General features: G+C 29.3%; 1 protein-coding gene across 1 annotated transcript in view; it reads left to right on the top strand.

Annotated features, from left to right (window-relative positions):
• The window catches only part of LOC113556860, a 503097-nt gene that overhangs the window by 108402 nt on the left and 371619 nt on the right, over positions 1 to 23076 (top strand). The window lies entirely within an intron of this gene.

Here is a 23076-nt window from a genome sequence, read left to right as displayed (position 1 = left end):
ATAATCGTATTGGATGCGGTGAGGTAAATTGTATATTTATAATATATTTAGTAATAGTCTGAAATCGTAGTGCACGGTCGAATACATAATTATAACTTCTGCACCGCCAACGATTTATAGACATCCTCGTCGAACATCGCGGCGGTCTCTAATAACAATATGACGACGTAATATGTATGGGTCGATCCATTTAACCTGCTTATATTATATTATCTACGATATGGTTCTATACGAAAAATTAAATTTCAGCAAAAAAAGTAAAAATAGATATCAATATATTGTTTTAAATACCTATTATAGTTAACAACAATATTTTTTTCGTTCAAAATCGTAAGAATTATTATAGACAATTTATTATTAACGTTGTATGAACTTATAGTGTACATAATATTATAATAATGTCAAACTTCAACGATTATTAAATTTTAAAATTCCACCACAATGTCTTTCTTTGCTCTTCTCACCGACATTAAATTCACTTCAATCACTACAGTCTACGGTAGAAAATACGTTTTTATTACCATATTACTATACTAACATAAAAATAATGTAGAAATAATGTCTACTAATATAAAGATCATTTTTTTCCAAAATTATATTATATACCTAAATGATTTATATTAACTGTGGTTTGAACCGATAAATTCATCATTTAACCTTTTGCAACTATTTATATGCATACTATTATTTTATAGTTGAACTTTGTAGACGTTTCTTCAAGGTGTCATGAAAAATGAGTGGAGTAGAGCCTTATTAATTTTTTTTTTCCCCAAGATTCGGCTACTATAATTATTATTATCTATTTTAAAAACGATTGCGTGTCATAATTTTCATAGACCGTGAAACTACTGTAAAAACCCCGCCCGACGCGTAAAAAAAGAAAAAAATGTTCTTTGGAAACGAACTATAGAATAATAAAAACACCTCATTTACACATGAGACAGTTATTAATATGTGTGAATAATTATAATAAAATAATTGATTGAGAATCGTACAAAAAATTAATTTTCTAAAACCTTTCATGGTACAGATTTTCGCTATTACGTTTAATGAAACACTAACAAACTCGTAAAACGTGACGTCCGAGAATTTTGGATTTTCAATTTTATTTTTACGTGGAATTATATAATATTATTATATACACGCCAACGTTGGTACTGCGGGATGCATAATATTCAAAATATGTTTGGCCACAGCCGCGGGTCATCGTAGTTGACCTAAAATCTGAAATTGGACCCGATAGGGTAGGATTTTCTCAATAAACGGAGGCAGTTTCGGTGATATTTTCCAATCTACCGCCATCCATTCATGGTTTGGCTGAGTAGGTAGATGTCATTTTCTTCTTGGACAACACGCGCCCTACACCGCAAACAAGTATTAAACGGCCCTGCAGGTTCGTTTAGATTCGACGACGACAAGAACCGTATACTATTTTATATTCTTATACAACATTTACTACAAATAGGACAGCAGCAGCAGTGGTAGCGTACGATGAATTTTAGATTTTTGCAACCCCGCACTCGTCGGCCTAGTCGTACGATTTTTATACCGTCAGGAACGAATTTTGACCATCGCTATTTGTTGGACTCATCTACTCAGCAGCCGGTAGGAAATTGTTTAAAAAAACGACTTTTATATTGAAATGCACATGAGTGTACTGTCAATATGGGCTGCACGATTCGGATAGAAGCTTAAAGTGTTGGTTTAGAGGTGCTTCTTGTCTTAAAAAATAAAAATAAATTCTACAAGCCTATTATGAAATATTATTTTGACTTCAAAATAATACTCACATGTCACATGCGCTGAAATCGAATGTGAATACCTATAAGACCAGCGCTTCTAGAATCAACCTCCTCCCACGACTCAGTGATTGCTTTGAGTGAGTCTATCCAATACCTGAGCTCAAAAATTAGGTGTTTTATGTTGTTAATTTATATGTATGTCTACACTAACTCGATAAAATGGTTAAACAAGAGAGATGTGATCTATTTGAGATTTTATAATTAGGTTTCAGCGATCACCATACCGTTGAATGGTGCGAATTAATTTCCAAAATTTAAATACCACTAGGTTTCTAACGTTAAAATTTAATTTGTTTGTATTCGCAATTATAACAGCGAGATACAGCCTAAGTTATCGAATGGCGATTAAACTGTGGTGAAATTATGACTCAATCGGTATTATTTATTAATTTCAGTCGGACGACTTTTCAACTAATTTTCCTGATAATATTTAATGTACAACGATGGGATAATAATTTTAATCGGCTATTAACTATAAATGATAGCCGACGAAGCACAAAGATGCTATAAATTTACAGCGATAAGATTAATTTTATTGCAGCAAACTCGATAAAAGACATTCGATTTAATTATACTTTTTCGATACAATTTCGTAAATAAAATATACGAGCCATTGGGTTGAGGGAGACTTATAATAATATATCATATCTAAAGAATAATTATATTTTCTCTGTTTTTTTTTTTTTTAATAAAAATTCATATTTTTCAAAAGTATTACATGATATTATAGTAAATATTATCATTTATATACAAATGCGTGGGGTTGTGCTTTCGGTTCATTTACCAACTTTATTGTTATAAATGAATTTACATTGGAACTGAAATGTGAATTAAAAACAATCCGATTGTTTGATTCGTTGTTAATGTAATTTTCCGTGTATACGCATAACTCGTAGTCGATTCGTCTCATACACACCGGTACTACGTCACGGAGTGACGAAATCGTTCATGGATTGTTGACATCAATATAAATGTAGTTATAATATATTATTACGTGGTAACATTTCGCAGCGTCATGGAAAGTGTAAAACGCGTTACAGTGTTGCGAGATGTATTTTGATGATAATATTATTATATAGGTACCGATGGATATTAGTATGGCATTACGTATATTCGAAGAAAAAAATAATTCCGAACACTTTGATAGATTGTGACAGTGTACGCATTATAATAATTGCTAATCGAATATCATCATCGCGGTTCGGGGCGGCGGGGACTGAAATAAAAATAAAATAAAAGCGAATTTCTTTGCGCTCACGGTTCTATAGGTAGTAGGTTGTATTGCAAATGTAATTTAAACAGACTCGCGTCCCTACTATATGTAAAGTCAAACGTGCAGAGGACTACATAGTCTTAGAGTATATATGACTTGGATACACGCGCGGGCATGTGAGTGTGTATGTGTATACTTGTATCACAAAAAAAAACATAATACTCGCGCGCGTACATCTGCACACAGACACAGACATATATATATATATTTAAACACACGTGAAACATAGTATGCACGACGTACACACACACGCACACACGGGGCACACGCTGGCCCGATGCGACGTCGAGACGACGGTGGTACGTCATACATTATTTACGTAGACATAATATTGACAACGTGCGTTGAATATTATACGGAATGCGTAATGTCTCTTATCGATCCGGTCACCACCGGAAGCCAAGAGCTCGAAGTAGAGCTTGTCCCTAAGTCGTCTTTACATAATGTTTTTTTTTTTCCAAAGAGGATTTGGAAAAAAAAAGAACTAAAAAAACTTGTACTGAAAAAAAAAGACGCTGTAAACCACCGTTTTCCACACGCAACTGATTATATGGTTGTGTGCGTGTGTGTGCATGTGCGCGCGCGCCGGAAGTCGTCGCCTATATACCGAGTACAGGCATAGCTCGGAGCCCGCGAGTGCCAAAAAAAAATAAAATAAAATAAATACTGACATTTATCTAAAATAGGAAATTAAATGTCGTTTTCCAACCCTCGCACATCCCCACGCCAGTGATACAATACAAATAAATAAATAAATAAATATATATATATATAAATAATATTAAACAACGTCACTTCAAATATCAAATATAATCTATAATATATTTATACATATAGACGAATGTTTCATTATTTGCCCTCCATGAACTGAAAAACTACTGTATCGTTTTCAATAAAATTGATATCAATAGATTTCTCGAGATTCAGTGAGGGTTTGTATTTTTGTTTTTCAACACATATTCAATTTATTGGATGGTTTACACATAAGTTTTGTTTCGGCTCACGAAAATCGAATTATTAGAATTACTATTGGAAATAAACACACACACACACATGTATATATATATTTATGTTATATAATATACTGAAATCTATCAATAGCCAAGCATTACCAGGCCAGATAGTATAATATATATCTATACATACGAACGTGTGCGTGCGTGTGTATATACTAAAGCAGCCGGGTGAGTTTTCTGTTTTTCTGAGTGGGATATCGGCGTGGTACACACGCAGCGCCAATCAATAGCGCCAGCCAACAAACGATTACCCGGCACTTTTCATCGAACATCATCGTCACACGTCCTGTACACACCGTTATTGTAAGTGCCTATATCATTATATACATAACGCACCTTCGAAAAAGATAAACTAAAATACGACAGTGATATATAATATATTATATATTAGAGACTATAGGGTATTGCCGAATATTAAGATAAAAATATGATTGATATTAAAGCCATCGTAATACGTAGGTAGGTATATATATATATAGTACATAATAATTACAGCTGTGGCTGCTGATTGCAAGCGGTGGGCGGGCAAGATGTATTATCGTGAGCTGTGCAATAGTTGTGCCTCTTGTACGTGTTTACCCCCGTGCGAGAGTAAATGGCAGTGTTTTATGTGACAGAGTCAGGTATCAATACGTTTGGTGGATGATGCACATATTACGCTGAAGCGGCGTGAATATAAAGTGTTATATGTGGAGAGAATATACATCCAAGAAATAGCACTCGACAGTTGTGTATCCGCCGACTTAGTCGTGCGACCGCCTCAAACTATTATAACTCCCAACGTACAGAGTATTTTTTATTACAGTTGAACACGCGTTATGTAATATTGAATACACATTATTTTATCATTAATAAAATAAACATTTATATTGTATAACTATTCGTCTGTTGTACATATCTTAATCCCGCTAGACCATCCTCAATTATTTAGAGCGTGTGGCAACTTAAGCACCAGATACACATAACACTACTGCAGTACTGACGAACGCAATCGATTTAGGGCTGATGGCGTTCGTCGATATAGTCGAACAACCCTTAGAGATCGTAATAGTAAAGACACACTACTCCGAGAGTGTTAAACTGGCCGATAGAAAATATGTCATTTGGAAAATTTCTTAAACATACAACATCCTCTTTACAACCACGCACAAATATATAATACTAGCTGATCCTGCATGACGTTGCAGTTCCCTGTGAAAAATTAAATTATAGATTGTACAGGATTAACTCCTTCTTAAACAATACGACTTTTATAACACAGTTATTTAGGTTGTTTTGGATAAACATAAATTATATGTCTAAAAATCTAAAATTATATTCAAGTACCTATTTTGTTTTCTGTAGCCAATGGCAACAACATAAGTATATAAATAAAAAGTATTCGTGTTTTGTGGGTCAACAAATCCCTGGTGGAGCCACTCTTTAAAATTCAAAATTGGTTTCGAGGAGCTCATAACGCACACATTTGCACGCACGCAAATACACACACACGTACACGTACACACACAAATTGCTTTATTCATAGATAATAGGTATATAATGGTTTTAAATTTATGCGAAAGCGCATTTATTATTTTTTTTTTTTATCTAATATTATGTGTTTGGTTATTAATATCTTGATAATTGTCAATAAGTTGAAAGCTAAAATAATAATATATATATATATATAAATTATATATGTTTTGTATTATAAATAATATGTCGTGTACAAGGTACAACCGTATGCAATTGGTCGTAACGAAATGAAAACGAAACGATATTATTATAATATTACATAGCTGGTGGCCTGGTGGGCTTTTCAAAAACCATTCGACGGCTGCTGCACAACGACGGGTGGTGGACTTGACACGCGTGACAGCAAAATTTACATACATTTCGAATATTTACACGCTTGTAAAAGATATACGACTCGTACACGACGAAATATAACGCGCGAGTACTGCAATTACAGCAATTTAAGCACTCATTTGGCAGGCGTTTAGTAGCGTTTATTTTAAACGGAAACACACGTCGACGTTTCTTTTTAGCAACAGTACTTATTGTCAATTTTTGAAAGTCAAAAATATCATGTTAATAAAAAAACGAAGAAAAGATAAAAAAATCGATGATTGTAAATAATAATTATAGTCGATGTTTGTAGTTACATAATATTTTTCAGTACTCTATGACATTGTATACTTTAGATTAGGTACATAGTTATTTCCCAAATGAATGTCACCATTTGTTCCTGCGAATTTTTATGAAACGATTTTTTTTAAATGTCGATGTTTATAATTTCGAATAAGATTTTGAATTATTTAACTTTATGCACTTCAGACAATGTGCCTATCATTATTTTGAAATTGCATAGTAATTTATCAATGTTAAGTAATCGTATCATTTTTAAGGATTATTATCCTTCGTGCATCGTTTATTAGACTATATACATTTTAATTACTTAATTACTCAGAAACTAGTTGTTTAAATTTTTATTTAGATATATCCGGATTTAAAAAAAAAAAATTCATCTGATTTAAAATGTATATTAAAAAAATCGGTTTAGCAACAATTCATTTTTTAAATTGTATGAGAAATCAAAATGTCAATACATGCATTATTTAAGGAAACAATGAGAGACTGAGCTAGGTTTGTGAATGACATATACATACCAATATATTCACGCAACCATATTCTATAGGTATTATAATATTATTTATACCACGTAATATATACCTATCAAAAAAATTGAATTAGCTGTACCAACATTGTGTTTCTATGTTATCACGCTTTTTTATATAAACTATAAATTTTGTTCATAGTGATATATTCAAATGACCGCCATCTCGGACTATCTTCACAATAAACGTCGAAGATGTATATTAAGTTGTATACAAACTTACGATATTATGCATATGAGTAACGCAAATGTTAATATATTATGATAAATAATAACATTATATTTATGCCTATTTCTTGCAAAATAAATAATGTTATTACGTAACGCGTCGAAAACCCTATATTTTATCTATACATTAATGTATTATTTATATGATAATTATATTATCATGTTTAGCGCAATAATGATTCAACGGTTTTTTGTGTGCTAATCGACATTTGATAATAATAACATATTATATATAATATTACGACCTAAACGATACTGCGTATATTGTGTTTTCGGGACATGGATAAATACGACTTCTTGCCGCACACATTTTTCTTTTATCGAGTATATCATACCCATTCCGAAACGCTTAGTCTTAGTGGTATCAACAGTTAAATGTTTAACTCCGAAACGTGGTTTGGTTGTGGATTGGTTATGTTTTATGCAGTTATATGTAATATTGTATATTATTTGTATCTACAGGATGATTCATTCTTTTTTTTTTTATATAATGACACAGTTATTCAAAATCCGATTTTTTAAATTTATGCTCGAATCTGTATTTTTGAATACCTACTTGACAATTTTTATCCTAGATTCCTGTTTTTCAAATCAGAGTCGCTGTTTTTATCTTGAATTATTCATATAACGATTTTGTTGTATCTAAATTTAAATTAGAATGAATAGATTCCGAGTAATTAAACATTATGTACCACCATAATATAAATAATACAAAATGTATTTGTATACTTAAGATAATATATTATATTATAATATTTATTTATTTGAGCGTTTATGAGAGTTGTAAATAGTATAATAGGGCACTACAAAATTGAATATCATCACTAAGAAGTATATAAAATTAAAATTATTAATCTATCCATGAAATATTGGTGTGGTACAAAAGTTATAGACATTTTATGTACCGGTTATTATCATAACATAATACACACTTTTTAAGACCTCTAAAAAAAATAATAATTATTATTTATTTGGATATCGAATTATATAGAGTGAAAATTCCTTTAATGGATACTAACAAATAATAAAGGATTATTCTTTGGGAATGGGAATATTTTCACTGCTTATCTTTAGGAAAATCTTGAAATAACAGACACTATTATAGCTAGATTTTAATAACCGTTATCGTAACTATTATCACTTTCCTTCTTCCCCCTAAATAGCGGACAACTTTTCGAAAACAGTGAGTGTCCGATACTTAGAGATTTCGCCGTATATATTTATATGTTATAATAATAATATATGGTATTTAAAAATACGAATGTACCGTACAGAGAATATTGATTCATGACGTCATTATCACAGTGCAGTTGTACGCAATATTATTGTATGACGATAATTTTATAAACGCACTTACGCGTCTACTGCTACCTATATATATTATAATAATAACGATTCGCAAACGAAAAAAGTACTTTAGTTTAATAATATATTTATTTTGTTTGTTTCAGGTACGTTATATTATTTGTTTATTTCGATAATAATTATTGTGAACATGCACCTACCGACGTCCCCTCGAGGAAAGCAATTTATTATGTTTATATATATGCACATCGTTTGCTGCGCAGAACGGAACATGGACCGTTCACTTTGATGTTGGTAATTATGCTGATTTGTCATCTTAAGTATACATGTATAGTGTCTATAATCTCTTGCGTCGCAGAGTTACAGTAAAGAAATTAATGATTTTTATGTACCTGTGTCCTAGTGCACACCTATAATACTGAACTGTTTCAAAGCAGCGCGTCTCGTAATTTTATTATAGGAAGCTACTGAGCTACTGAAAAGCGGCGTTTACAATTAAAAGGTTGGTTAGTCACACAAAATACAATCAGACGGATTATTTATAATTACCACTTAAACATATGAAACAGATTATATAGGTACTGAATGGTTGGGGTGTGCACGTGGAAACTGGATAATAATAATATCATGTGTTTTAATAATAAAAATATCTCATTTCATTCGATTGATGGTTAGTCTAGTGAATAATTACTGTCAGTTTAACCTAACGAAACCTAAACCAATTTATTTTACAGATAATGACGTATTTTCATAATATTAACAGTAAATTTTTACAAAATTAATTTAAATATTTTTATCAATGTGTAACGTTTATAGTGATGATCATCGATAAAAAAATAATTTTAATATTATTACCGAAAAAACGCATTTCATCTATTTAGATATTTTTTAAAATTTAATAAAACATATGATATTATATTGCCTTTACAATACGCATAATCTATAATATTACTGTTCGTAATATTATTTTGATTGAATCACGCATGTATCAGAATATAAATGATCGTATTCGATAGGAAAATAATACGATGTGTGTAAAAAGGATGAACGATAAATACAAAGTTATCAATTTTGATTTTTTTCGTATTTGGTCAGACCAAACTGCGTACGTATTATTGCATGTATTTCAGTGTTTGTGTATAGCATACAGTACATTGCATACCATACGTCAGTTATAATTGTATAAGTTTCAGTATATTTATGTTTTGTATACACGGTTAGATGAAAATTGAATTATGTAACCTGTATGTTTATAATTACATAGCGGACGTAAAGTAATTAATAATAACACTTAGTGACCGATTCAAATCGATTTATTGGTGGATCGACACACGAATAATTTAGCTTGAAAATTATAAATTAACTAAAGGTTCACGTAGGTAGCACTTTTAGTAGTCACACGGCGGTGTAAAAATATAATTGTGTGTATAAAACTGCAGCATTATTATAGTCCCTTTACATCAGTGGTTCTCAACCTGGGGGCACAGCCCCTTGGGGGACTTTTTTTGGAGAGACCCAAGCAGTCATTACGAAGTGAAATTTTATTTATTAAATTATTTTTATTTTAAAATGTAGGGAAAAATGAATAGTTTTTTTTGATTTATAGGAGGGGGTGCGAGGTTTTTGAAAACCTACAAAGCGAGTATATGATAGAATAAGTTGGGAATCACTGCTTTACAATAACCCGTTTAGTGGTGTAACCATTATATAATATATACAATACACATATTATTATAATATATGGGTAGGAAGGTAGGTTCTTTAAGAGTTTTCATTTAATCGTACAGAAATTGTAGTAGGATTTCAGTGTTGACGACGAATTATTATGTAATACACTACTGTTTGTGTGTGTGTTTCATGCACGTGGATAGTAGACTATCAAAATATAATAAAACGAAAAAAATCAACAAAAAGTTTCCTTACGGCAACTTGTTTAGTAGTAGCGACAAGCGCGTATTACGACGACGACGACGACACGGTAGCCTTCGCTTCACCGTTTTCGTAATAACTTTCGAAACGATTTCGCGTTCCCTTTAAAATAAATAATATTACAAAGTCGGTGGCTGTGCACCCAGGTCGTTTTTCTATATTATTATTGTGCTATTATTTTATTTTATTTTTTTAGTCACTGCTGAATTTATTCTAACGCTGGCGTGTTTCGTTTCTTTCGAACGCTGAACGTGACATGACGTTTGTGATATTATATTACAACAATACGAGTGCATAAGCAATTCATTATAGTCTATAGATGATATTCGATGGGTGTGTATGTGTGTTACAATCATTCAATACTCAATAGATTAAACGATTATTCAAAAATTATTTTTCTATTTTTATAAATTTTACCTACAAGAAAGCATTTATATAAAGTTTAACTTAGCGTTTTCTTTTGTAACTTTTAAATTTATTTTAAAATAATAAACGAAACCTATATGTAAACAACAAGTATCTTTCACAATAAGTCATAATCAGATGACCAAACCATAAGCTAGTTTTTAAACTTCATCACATTTATCGTTATTTAATATTGTGTTAGTTTAGAGGACGCCATATACTCGTATATTATTTTTTTATCTTTCAAACGTACAAAAAAACTGTGTTCAATAATAGGTAAACCAAATTTTCGTTGTTAGCTTTATTAGCTTAAGAACTTGAGTGAATTGATCAAATTATGAGTAATAAAATGTTTAAATGCTAATATACTCGATTAAAAATTTGAATACCATAAAAATCTATTGAGAGATCACAGATAATGTTTTTATTTTAGTCGATTATAGTTAAATTTACTCTAATATTAAACCTAACAACAGAACATTGGTTATAATGAACTCAAATTTGCCATGTTGTATGTATATTTGTAAGACAGAAACAGTACGTTCTGTTAATTTGATTTACATTATGTTAAGAAAGTACAATTTTCAAATGAATAATAAATAAAATAATGATTAATACAAAGTTTAGAAATTACTTTATTGTGAAAAGTATGATATTTTTGAAAATTCCTATGCATTTGATATAGTTAAGAGCGCTCATTTTTGCAAAAATTTGTATCGTGTTCGTCATCCTCATTGAATGATCTGAGAACGCCACTTTCTAAGACATTCGTAATTTATACATTTTATAAGCACATAATAATTTACTCTATATTACCGTCCTAGCCGGTATTCGGCACGGTGAGTATAAAGGGATTTTTAATATTTATAATATATCATCGCGTGCGTGCTTTCATTCACTTGCATTGCACCTACATATACATACATATGAGTACTTACAACGTACCAAACAGTATTTTGAATCCATAGTAATATCGCAAACGACGAATCGTAGTCAGTAGTAGTGGCGTTAAGGAGTTGGCCCAATTATTCCAGTTGCACCGTGTCAGCCCTTTAATTCGGACCCCAAGTCTGCCATAGTCACCAAAAGTTACAGGTCACGTCCTGTCCATTAGCGTCGAATGGTTTTATTTTCGGGGCCGTTCCGCCGGTGGTTCCGAATGACGTTGACAGATATAATATTATATTATAGTGGTATACCTGCTATGGCGAGTGATGGAGTAGACGGACGGTAGATCCGGAATTTTCCTACAAAACGAGTAGCTCCGGATTTTTTTCCCCCATCATTATTGTCATCATATCGTACTGCAGCTGCTTAGAAATCAAAATTGTTTTAGACTATAACCGAATGACGGATATTGTAGAATCTTACATACGTTACGGACAATGACAACTAATTACCCGGTATACAGAAGATAGTATTATACTTTGTACGGTGTTTTTGGTCTTTGTCATAAATAATATGAAAATGTCGTTCAATTTTATTGTTTTTATTTTAAATAAAACTAAATAATATTAACTATTCAATGATTTATGTATCAAAATTCAAAAATATTTTAAATTAATATGATTATCGGCTTATCAAAATAATTTTAATTATCAACAATTTAACAAATGACCGGTAAATCAGTTTTAACTATGAGGGTATTTCTATTATATTTTTGTAATTTAAGAATTATTAAATATTGCAAAATAACAATATATTTTAAACATAACATATAAATAGTTTTTATGTAATATATATGTTACTTTTCGTATAATATAATTTATATTATTTTGTAAACGTTTGTGTAATGTTCAAATTTAAATAAAAATAATAAAAATATTTAAAATTTTAAAAATTTTATTTAATAAAATATATATTTAGTTGATAAATATTTAACTAAAACCAAGTGCATAGTATAGATATATGTATTGAATTAAGCAGAAAAAATAAATGTAGTTTAAATTTCCTTAGTTAAACCAGTCAACAAATAATATTGCCAACATTTCCCATCAGAATCGAGCAGTACTTTAATGCATGATAAAAGAACATATTTCCCGGTAGTTTACTTTTCTTATAACATGATATTATATAAAATATATTATTGTGTATGAAAACAGAACAGGTAGAGTAGTATGTTGTATACATGCCAACTATAGTAGTAGATGAGTAATAGTAGGGAAAAAATTTAATTTTTCATAACACATACAAATATTTTTTTTAATGTAAATAAATATAAGTTATACCATATTGTGTCAGCTAACGTAAAAAAAAAATATTTGGCTACCTTCAAGAGGGTTGTGACCATCGGGTTGAAAATTGTTGAAGTAAAGCTGGTGTACTGGTGCCAACCACTACGATATCTCCATGGCTTTTATGTAATGGGAAAAGTAAGAAATCGGGCATTTTGAAATAATTTCAAGCTTTTTGCACATGGACCGATTTTAATGAGTAAAAATTCACACGTTACTAAATGAGTGCGTACATTTTGAAAAAATTGTAAATTTATAAACAAAAATGGGTAAAGTAGTTGGGTTACACTAAAATGTAATCATGTTTTGTCATCAACTGCTATATTATCATTATAGTAGCAAACGCATAATTTTAATTATGATAGTTATCAATATTATACTTCACACGTTAAATGTCGTGGCTATCATACAATATGATTATATAACCATTAACCAAATTAGTTGTCACTTCATGCTTGAAATATATTTTTGATCCATTTAGTTTTGATTATGTCGGTAATATCATGACTGACGATATTTTTTTTCAAGTTCTTTGTCATGGCCTTATCTTTCACAAAATGACTGATTTACGTGATTTTTTTTAATGGTAAATTGACAAATTCAATTATATATCTATAACTTTGTTAAGGAAACGAAACAAATTTCTTGTTGTATTCATTTTTGAAAGCCAATACTAATGAGCAATGACGTTTTTTCTCCGGTGTAAACTGATAGCAATTTGTCATTTAGGCATGATTGACGAAGCGTGCGTAGATAGGTTATAAATATATTCCTGGCTTTGAGAATGTTGATAAATATTTCATGATGAATATTATTTAATAAGTGCACTGTAATTTATTCTCTAGTAGTTCATCGATTTGGTACAATATTTTTTTGACTTTTTGGGGTATCCAATAAACAATAAAATATATAATAATTAATTGTGCACTACATAATGCGCAGGGCCACATACTACAATTAATTCTCTAAAATATTTTGTCAGGGAAGTGGAATATTTGAATAACAATTGTTCGATTATTAATGATGAATAATTGAATTTCTCTATTGTAAATCTTTGGTATGTACCTACAGTATAACCTATCGTAAATTTTACTCGTTGTAATAACGAGAGTAAATATTTTATTTTTTTTTCTATTGCGTGGTTTTTTTTTAATTTCTGTTTAGTATTTGATTTTTTTTTCGTTAACCTATTTAACTGTATACGATATACATAATATTATATTGTAATAATTAAGTTTATATCGATACGTGAAAAAAAATAGTCGAATAACGATGACGAATGTCCGCAGTCTCGTGGTTTTATGCGCAATGTCCCGTTAATTAGCGCGCACGTTCGAGTCCACGACGCGATATTGTTACGCGGAAAGTTGTATTAAGAGAACGGCCCAAAGAATGGCAGAGAGAACAAGGAACTCAGTATAATTGCAACTCTTGGTTTGACGGTATGGAAGGTAAGTAAACAATTGTACTAAATCCTTCATTAGGAGACCCAGTGGACGACGGCAGGGACGTTGGCAGAGACCGTAGTGGCGTCGGTTTGAGCAACCTAAGATCGGCGGAGAGTGGCTGTGGGTGAAGTTATTTGGTTAAATTATTTATGTGGCTCAGTGAAGGTCACAGGTTTACACCAGCGTGATATATTACAGACAAATACTATATAAGTACATTTATACCGAACTCGGAAATTCCCATTTCGTAACTCTTACTTAGTTAACTTAAGGGCTATAACAATATATAATAATATTTGAACAACAACAGCACTAGGTTATGTATTTACAATAACGTGTAAACATCGCATAAGTATAATATTGTATTATATCTAGTATACGTTTGGAACATTTTATTTTACATTGAAGTCAGTATCGTAGTGTTAACCTAACTTAAAATCGCACGCTTAAAATATATAATAATTATTATTAACAAATAATACCTAATATCGTGATTCACTCAGAAGTCATCTAACTGAATGAGAACACTAAAGGCCAATAAAATTATTAAGTAGACAAAACAATATTTTTGAAAAGAAAAAAATTTGTTTTATTTCATGATTTGTTTTTTTTTAACGACAACATTTATTATTAATATATCATTTCAAAGCAGAATATTTATTCAAGTATTTCAGTGGATAAAAAATGAATTTCAATAAAAAATTAATAATTTTAATATTAAAAAAAATTATGTATGATTTTAATATTTGGTGGTTAATACAATATACTTATCCAAAAATATATGTAAACAAAAATGAACAGCGAAGAAAATCAGTTTTTCTCTTATTTGAAGGAAAAAAGTCCCACCCATACCACAAATGACTCAGCTATGTTTCTTGTATTTGGGCAGTCGGTAAGTCAGCCGAAAACGGTTTTTTCCCGCATCATTAGACTGACGCAGAAAGCATAACAGCCGGTCATATTGGCGGCTAATGTTATAAACGCTCTGTAAGTACACACATATAATGTATAGATATTATACATATTGCACTCACTAATCGCTCATACATCTCGGTGGAATGTTATGCAAAAGCCAATAAGGTCGGTTTAATCAAATAGTATATTGTGCAAAACCAGCCACGCGCGCACTTGCCGATATACAAATATATATGATTATGTACCTGTGTATTCGTCCGAGTATTTATCTAGGAAACGGTCGGCGGTGTACAATATTATTATTATGTAATAATAATATTATGTACCGTTAATGTGTAGACTAAACAAATGGGGCTGATAATATATAATTTAGTAATAATAATAAATTCTTGGTAGGCATTTATAATTTATTGATTTCGTGATTGTTATTAATATAATATTATAGTATAATAATATGCACAAAAATGTTTACTTTTTTTATTTATAAGCCTGTGGAAACAGGGACCATCGTGTGATATTAAAAAGATTTAGTTATATAATTTTTATAACGATATGCATACAAAATGATCACATTAGAATAGCTTCTTAAATACTTGATGATGCGATAGAGAGAGTTAGGTGTACTAAGTATCTTGTCGAGTCGGTGACAATTGACAATGGATTCAATTGTAGTGATGATGTAGTTGAGTGATACAGCGAAAGATTCTAGTATCATTAAATTTTCTTCGTCCTGAGCGTACCCATAATATTTATGAATTCGTTGAAAATATGTTTTGATATAGACCTTGCAGGAACGCATATGTCCTTTTTAGCCATTAAAGAACTATAAGATATTGTTGAGTAATAGGTTATATATATAATTAGGTAACACCGATATTGCGTAGGATAATATTACGGCGGTACACATAGGCAATAACATTAGAACCCATTTTTCTTAAATATTGAATATAATATAATATTATATTGTTCAATATTATAAATGTATAACGTAACATTGTTATAATCGTTCTAAATGTATGTTTAAATATCTTATCATGATCCTCGCTATCTACTACAAGATATTCTACAGCGTTTGTGTTTGGCATTGAAATATATTTATAAATTTTTAATATTCTAAGCGGATCGAGCAGAAATCATTAGATAGTAATATATTGTATACCTGGGTAGTATAGACATAGAAGGAGCTTTATTTTATAATGTTTACCTATAATAATTACACCAATGATTGGATGAGGTATAGGTACGCGATTTAAGACTATCAGATGCCTAGTTTAGTATCAAATTTATAATGATTTGAAATAGCTTTAACTGTTTAAAGGTTGATTTACAGTGGGTTCGATTACTCAATTACAACTACTTTTTTATTTTATCATTATTTTTTTTTACGATCGCATTACATTTTTAAAAAAGTACTAAAAAATCTGTAATAAACTAAGAATCAATGAACGATATTAAATTGCTAGTACTCCACTAAGAGCAAAATTTCACATTTTGCAACTAGGTAAGTGAAGTTGGAAAGTTATACCATAGCAACCATAACCTCAGATTTCAATGAGACGATTTTTGTGACATAAGAGGAGTCTGCAAGCTGATAAGTTAGTTTTTACATATAATTTGTAAAAAATAAAAACCACTTATTTAATAGGTCATATTCATATTAAAACAGAAATTAATTTTAATTTACCTATATGGTATATACATCGATAAAACTGTTTTTATTTTTATTTTTTAAAATACTATATTATTTTATCACGATGGTTTTGTTTTAAGAAATAAAAAAATAATAGTACACATTTTTGTGTCATCATATATTACCTTTATTTTTAATTTTTAAAATAACAATTTTAAGTACGACATTCATACATTTTAACGCGAGTAGTCGTAGCACGCGATGGAAATTGTAAAATAGATTTGAATATAAATGTTTTGAAAATAATACGATTTTGGATGTAAGAACACGTCTCACGGACTGTACCGGATTGATCAAACTATTATTGTACACGATTTGCCTGTAGTAGCTTTTATTGCGAGTGATATCGTAACACAGGACACTTGATGAAATATTGTCGCAATATTGTTAGTAACATCGTTGGTATACGTTTATATTTTCAATCCGCTTCAACTGCCGTCACGTTATGCTGTTCGGCGCCGCTGTAACGCGATCGTAATTCAATTGTATACATTAAACACAAAATCCGACGACCGCATTTTTATTGCTAAATCAGTTAATTCCAACTCGAAAAAAACACCTGTGTATACCTTCCAAGCTAAACATTTAAATTTTTGTACACAAATCTACGAGTCACGCTCTGCAAACACGCATTGACTCGTCATAATATATACGATATAATACACATAATAATAATAATATAGCCTGGGATACGAGCTGATCGAAATTTATCGCGAAATAACTACCGTTTTAGTTCTGGCGTGTGTGTCTAAATTATTATTTTCAGTTGGAAAATGGGATTTCAAAAATAATATTGAGCATTATACTTGTAATTGATTAACATTTAATGTTAATATATAAACGATTGATTTACACGATGACGATGGCTGTTCATTTTGACATTTTCAAACGTTTACATAAATAAAAGTATAGAATACTTATTGGCAGAATATGAAAGTTCCGTCACGCGTAGTATTATGGGTATATCAAGTATTATAATAATTGTATATTTGCATGCATGTCTCGTGTTTGGACTAAGACATTTTTTAAGGACAGACATACTACTCGAACATTATATGCGTAATGTATACCATATTATATAGACATTTAGTAATTACCTACATTATTTAATATTATCGTATATTTAAATACTTCATAGTAATTAAATAATTTTAGCGCACATTTAATACGTTAGATGTGTGTGATGTTATAATACAACTAAGTTTCACCATATGGTTATAGAATAAATTTTAGTGATCAGTGGTATTACTTGCAGTATACGTAATTGGTGTGTATATACATATGAAGCGAATGGATAAATGTATATTTTAAATCATTGTCAATTATTAGGGAAATATTTAACTCATTACCTGTACGATAATAATATTTATATATTTTACAAAAAAAAAAAAATGTCATGATAAAATAAAAATAACAAAAGTGTGGAATGGAATAATTATGGAAACTGAACAGATATAATATTATTTTATTTTATATCGAATCCCCGTCGTCTCATCTGGTTTCACCTAAAGCACGTTAAGCTCTTACGATCCGTTGACTTAAACTATTCCTAATATGTATTTAGTTCCTTGTACATTTTCGTAATTCGATTTGGATTATTCATTACTGTATTGCATATTACACTACTAAATTACCTTAAAATAAATTTATATATAAAAATAATAATAATTGATACCTACTTTGAGTTTTGATATTATACGAACGATAAAAATAAAATATCAGTGTTTGTAATTTAATAGTACAATATTATATGCTAATATAGAAAGTTAAAATTATATTATAACAAACGTTTTGTGATAAAAATAAATTGCATTGCAGATTCTGTCAAACACTGCTCGCCTGTGTTTAACGTAATGTCTGTCTTGAACTATTTTATAAACATAATATTAATACAAAATTAAAACTATTTATTTTTTATCATTAAATTGCTGTATTTTTTTTTTTTTTTTAATCGACATTGTTAAGTTTAATAGTACAAATACATACACAAAGACTTGTTTAAACGAGGTATGATTATTATTATTATTATGTCTTCTTTCTTTAAACAATAATGCTCTAAAATATGTATTATGTATTTTAAATTATTTTCTCCCTTTGAAAGGATTCTACAATCTTACACACGAGTAAAGGATAGAAAGAGATCTTCGCTCATTGATAATGCATAAATGATTAGTAATTTTGCGACGCTTAAATATATTTTAATGATTTATCGAAAAAAATAAAATAATAATAATAATATCAAACAGTATACTAGCCCCATTTGTTATATAGGAAATATTATATTATTATACTTATGTACTTATTAAGCTGTTTATTTTTGTATTTATAATAAATACTTGTTAGTGCACGCAAACCGATACGAACGATTGCTGCCGTGACATCGATATTATTATTTATTATCGGGCAGGGTGCTCAGGGTTTGTGTCCTTGCACATTATATTATTGCATACATCGTTTTTCACTTGTGTAACCGGCCGCTAACCTCGTCGAATATAATAATATGTATTATAAACTCTCTTCTTAACCTATTTGACGGAAATTAATAATTTGACTTTATAAATGTTACATATATTATAATTTTGTATGAATCGACCATCTCATATTTATGTTTCAAACAAAAATAATGTTGTTTTAATTTAAATTCTTGCCGTACTAATCATGGATCTTTATTTAATAATACAGCGATAATTGTTCAAAAACATATTTCAAACATGTTTAAAGTTACTATCTGGGACAAACTCCGCGGTGAGACATTCTACATAAATATTTATGAAGCCTGTGGGACGATAATTAATTCGATTTTCTCAATGTGAATGGTGTGTTTCCTGTGCACTTGGTGTGAATAGGTGCCCCATAACTGTATTACGCGCTCCAACATCTAACCATATAATATTATATTGATATATGCGTACAATGGAATAATAATGAACTAAACAAATAATGCAAATAATGCCCTATCTTGAGAAAATACTATATTATGTTGTATTCGATCGAATCGGCCCGATGACCTGTGTGGTGAACAATAGGTGAATTTCGGCTGGAGCCAATTTTACAACTACTAACGACGAGGCAACGGCCACGGGTGGAATTGTTTGTTGTAATATATTCGACTTTATTCTTGTTGTTATTTTATTATTATTATTTATGCGATTATAAATATCGATCGTTTTCGGGAATTTTCCTGCCCTTTTTTTCCGTTTGGTTCTCATCCGAAAAGTTTCGTTGAAAATAGTTAGAAAATGTATGTATATAAGTCTTACAACTACCTAAATTAATAGCTTTTGTCAGTTTTCGAAACATTGTATGATATTTATAGAAATAAGTTAAATAACAATCACCAACATATTTTTGAATCATCACATTTTAAAAATAACATTATGTAATAATAGTTTGATTTTACTAACCCGAGTATTCAAATTCCAACAGATTTCTATCTAAAAAATTAAATTATATTATATACAATGAAATATTTTAATTAAAACGTAGTATCTATGTAGTTTAATAACTAATAATAATAACATCTTAATTAAAATTTTAAATTAATTTGTGTGTATTTGGAAAATATTATAACCATCGTTTAGGAACATTCGTTATTTTTGTTATTTTGGGATATGAAAATGTGTAAGCTCGTAATTTAATTAATAATAATTAAAATTATAATTACCTATAGCTAAGTGAAATATTAAGTTTAAAACCATTGTGTACCAATGTTTTTTTATAAGAGTGTACACGGACAACGTTATAAATTTTTTTTATATGTTTTTTATTTAAAAACGAGAATATTTAAAATAGATAAAATGAGCTTTTATTAGTGTCATCTACGCGTGTATTTCTATGATTTTAATCACAGATTTGTTTTAATTTTTGATCGTCACAAAAATGTCGTTGTGATTGTGATGTGAGACATACAAATTTAAAATAATAACACTAAGTCTACAATGTATATATTTATGTATGTTTATATATATATATATATGTATATACTCATAGAAATAAATATAGTGTTTACAAAAACTTGACAGTGAATGGATGTCGAAAACAAAGAAAAATATTAAAATAATATTACAACTTATTTGACATACCTATTTTATCATTGTGTATAGTACTCCAAAGCAGATATATAGTTTTTATCCTAAATACGTAGGTACGTCCACTATTTAATGATGACGGTAATTAGCTGATTAGATTGGATCGCTGAATGGACGGCCTAAAAATTGATTTTAAAGATGAAAGTCAACTGTAAAACATGTATCACTATATTTTTTATGAAGTTTTTCGCAACATTTTCCGGGACCATTGAGATATTTAAAATTGTAATCTTTTTATAAAGTACCAAATAGAAAAAGTCTCGAGTAAAAAATAAAAGAAATAAAGAAATGAAAAAGCGTACAGCCACAAAAAAAATCTCTGTAAAATCAATAGCATCATCGTTTTGAATCTAAAAAAGGAAATCGCTAGGGATACATTTTGTTTATACATATATATACATTATATTATATTATTTCAACAAGATTTTTTTATTAATAATAGTAAGAACTGTATATAAATGTTAAGTTATGACTAAGTGCATATTGTATATAAAGTAAAATACAATTTTTCATGTACAATAAAATATTTCAGATATAACCTCATAGGTATGAATATAAAATCTAGGTAAATAAGAATAAAATGTTTAAAAACAAGACGTCAATTTTTTTCCAATGTTTTAAAAATAGATAATTGAATTTCTGATAATTAATTATTTTTATATAAATATTCGTTCAGTTTTGGATTTGATATAATAGGTTTTGTAGAATAAACTTCGCTAATGTAATTTTTAAAAAAATAATTGACATAACGTTTTAGTAAAGTATTACACAGAGAATATATTACCCTTAAAAAAACAAATTAAAATAAATGAACTGATAAGCTATAAGTTGATGAATTTGAATTTAAAATGTCAGCATGTCTGCCAGTTAAAAGGTTTTTTATTTATTTTAATAGCAGAGTAAAAACATTAAGTTATCGATTCAGTACACTCATAATTATTTAAATAATACAAATATATTTATATTAAAATTTAATAATGATTTAAATTACATTATAATATGGTGATTAGAGACCATTAGGTTTTTGTATGCTCAAGTTGCGCACAAAATGTGTACCTCAGTGTTCCTAAAAATAACTTTGATTCTATATGTACACAATAATTAAAGGAACTAAATGATGTGGTATTGTTATAATATTATTATAATATTACTGTAAAGTATATACTATACATTATAATTTCTTTTAAGAACTGTGAAATCTTTTTTTCTTTATCAATCTCGTCTGTATTTAACTTAATTTTTTGAATTTTATTCAAATCACGTAAATCATTCTAAAGTAATAAATTAAAATTATGCATGAATATAATATGTATTTTATAAAAAAAATATCTGTTTTTCTGGTTTAAGCGGACTTTGTACATTTTAACGAAAATATAAAATTGTATAGTACAGCATTGACAACATATTTTAATGTTCTTTTTATTCATTTTTAATTGTTTTACTAATCATTAAATTAATCAGCACGTCACATAACCCAACGTCAATCAAAGATGCGTAGGTATACGAAATCACGGATGAATCTATCATTGAAACAAAACTGTTTTTATTTTAATTTTTTCATTTGCCATTTTTATACAACTTTTATAGAAATATAATCTCGATATGATTTACGACCACATAAATTATCATAATATTGAACTACTTTCACGTTTTATGAAATTTCGTATTTTCGCCGCACAGCAGTTTACCATTGTTGCAAGCTCCCTCGGGTGCGTATATTATATTATATATTATATATGGAATTAAGTGGGTACACTAACTCTTTTAGAAACAGTGAAAGAAGCGGGTGAAATTGCCATCGCAGATTTTGTGGAACAAATATATCTTAATACATTAGGCAGGTATCATACGCGATAATAAATTCTGCAGAATTGTATCTATAAAATAAGTCTATACTAACGCTTTATATCGACTCGCAGGCTAAAATTATTGAATACATTATTTACGTGGTGATAAAACTATAAGAGACACATTTTAATACCGTTATATGTAAAAAATTGTTTTGTGAAATAATATTAGTGATTTAAGCTAGTAATAATATAATGTAACTATTAGTTAAGGTTCCGGGTCAATCGATTAACAATATT

The sequence above is a fragment of the Rhopalosiphum maidis genome, chromosome 3, assembly GCF_003676215.2.
Source record: "Rhopalosiphum maidis isolate BTI-1 chromosome 3, ASM367621v3, whole genome shotgun sequence".
NCBI lineage: Eukaryota > Metazoa > Arthropoda > Insecta > Hemiptera > Aphididae > Rhopalosiphum > Rhopalosiphum maidis.
This window is presented reverse-complemented; position numbering and strand designations above follow the sequence as displayed.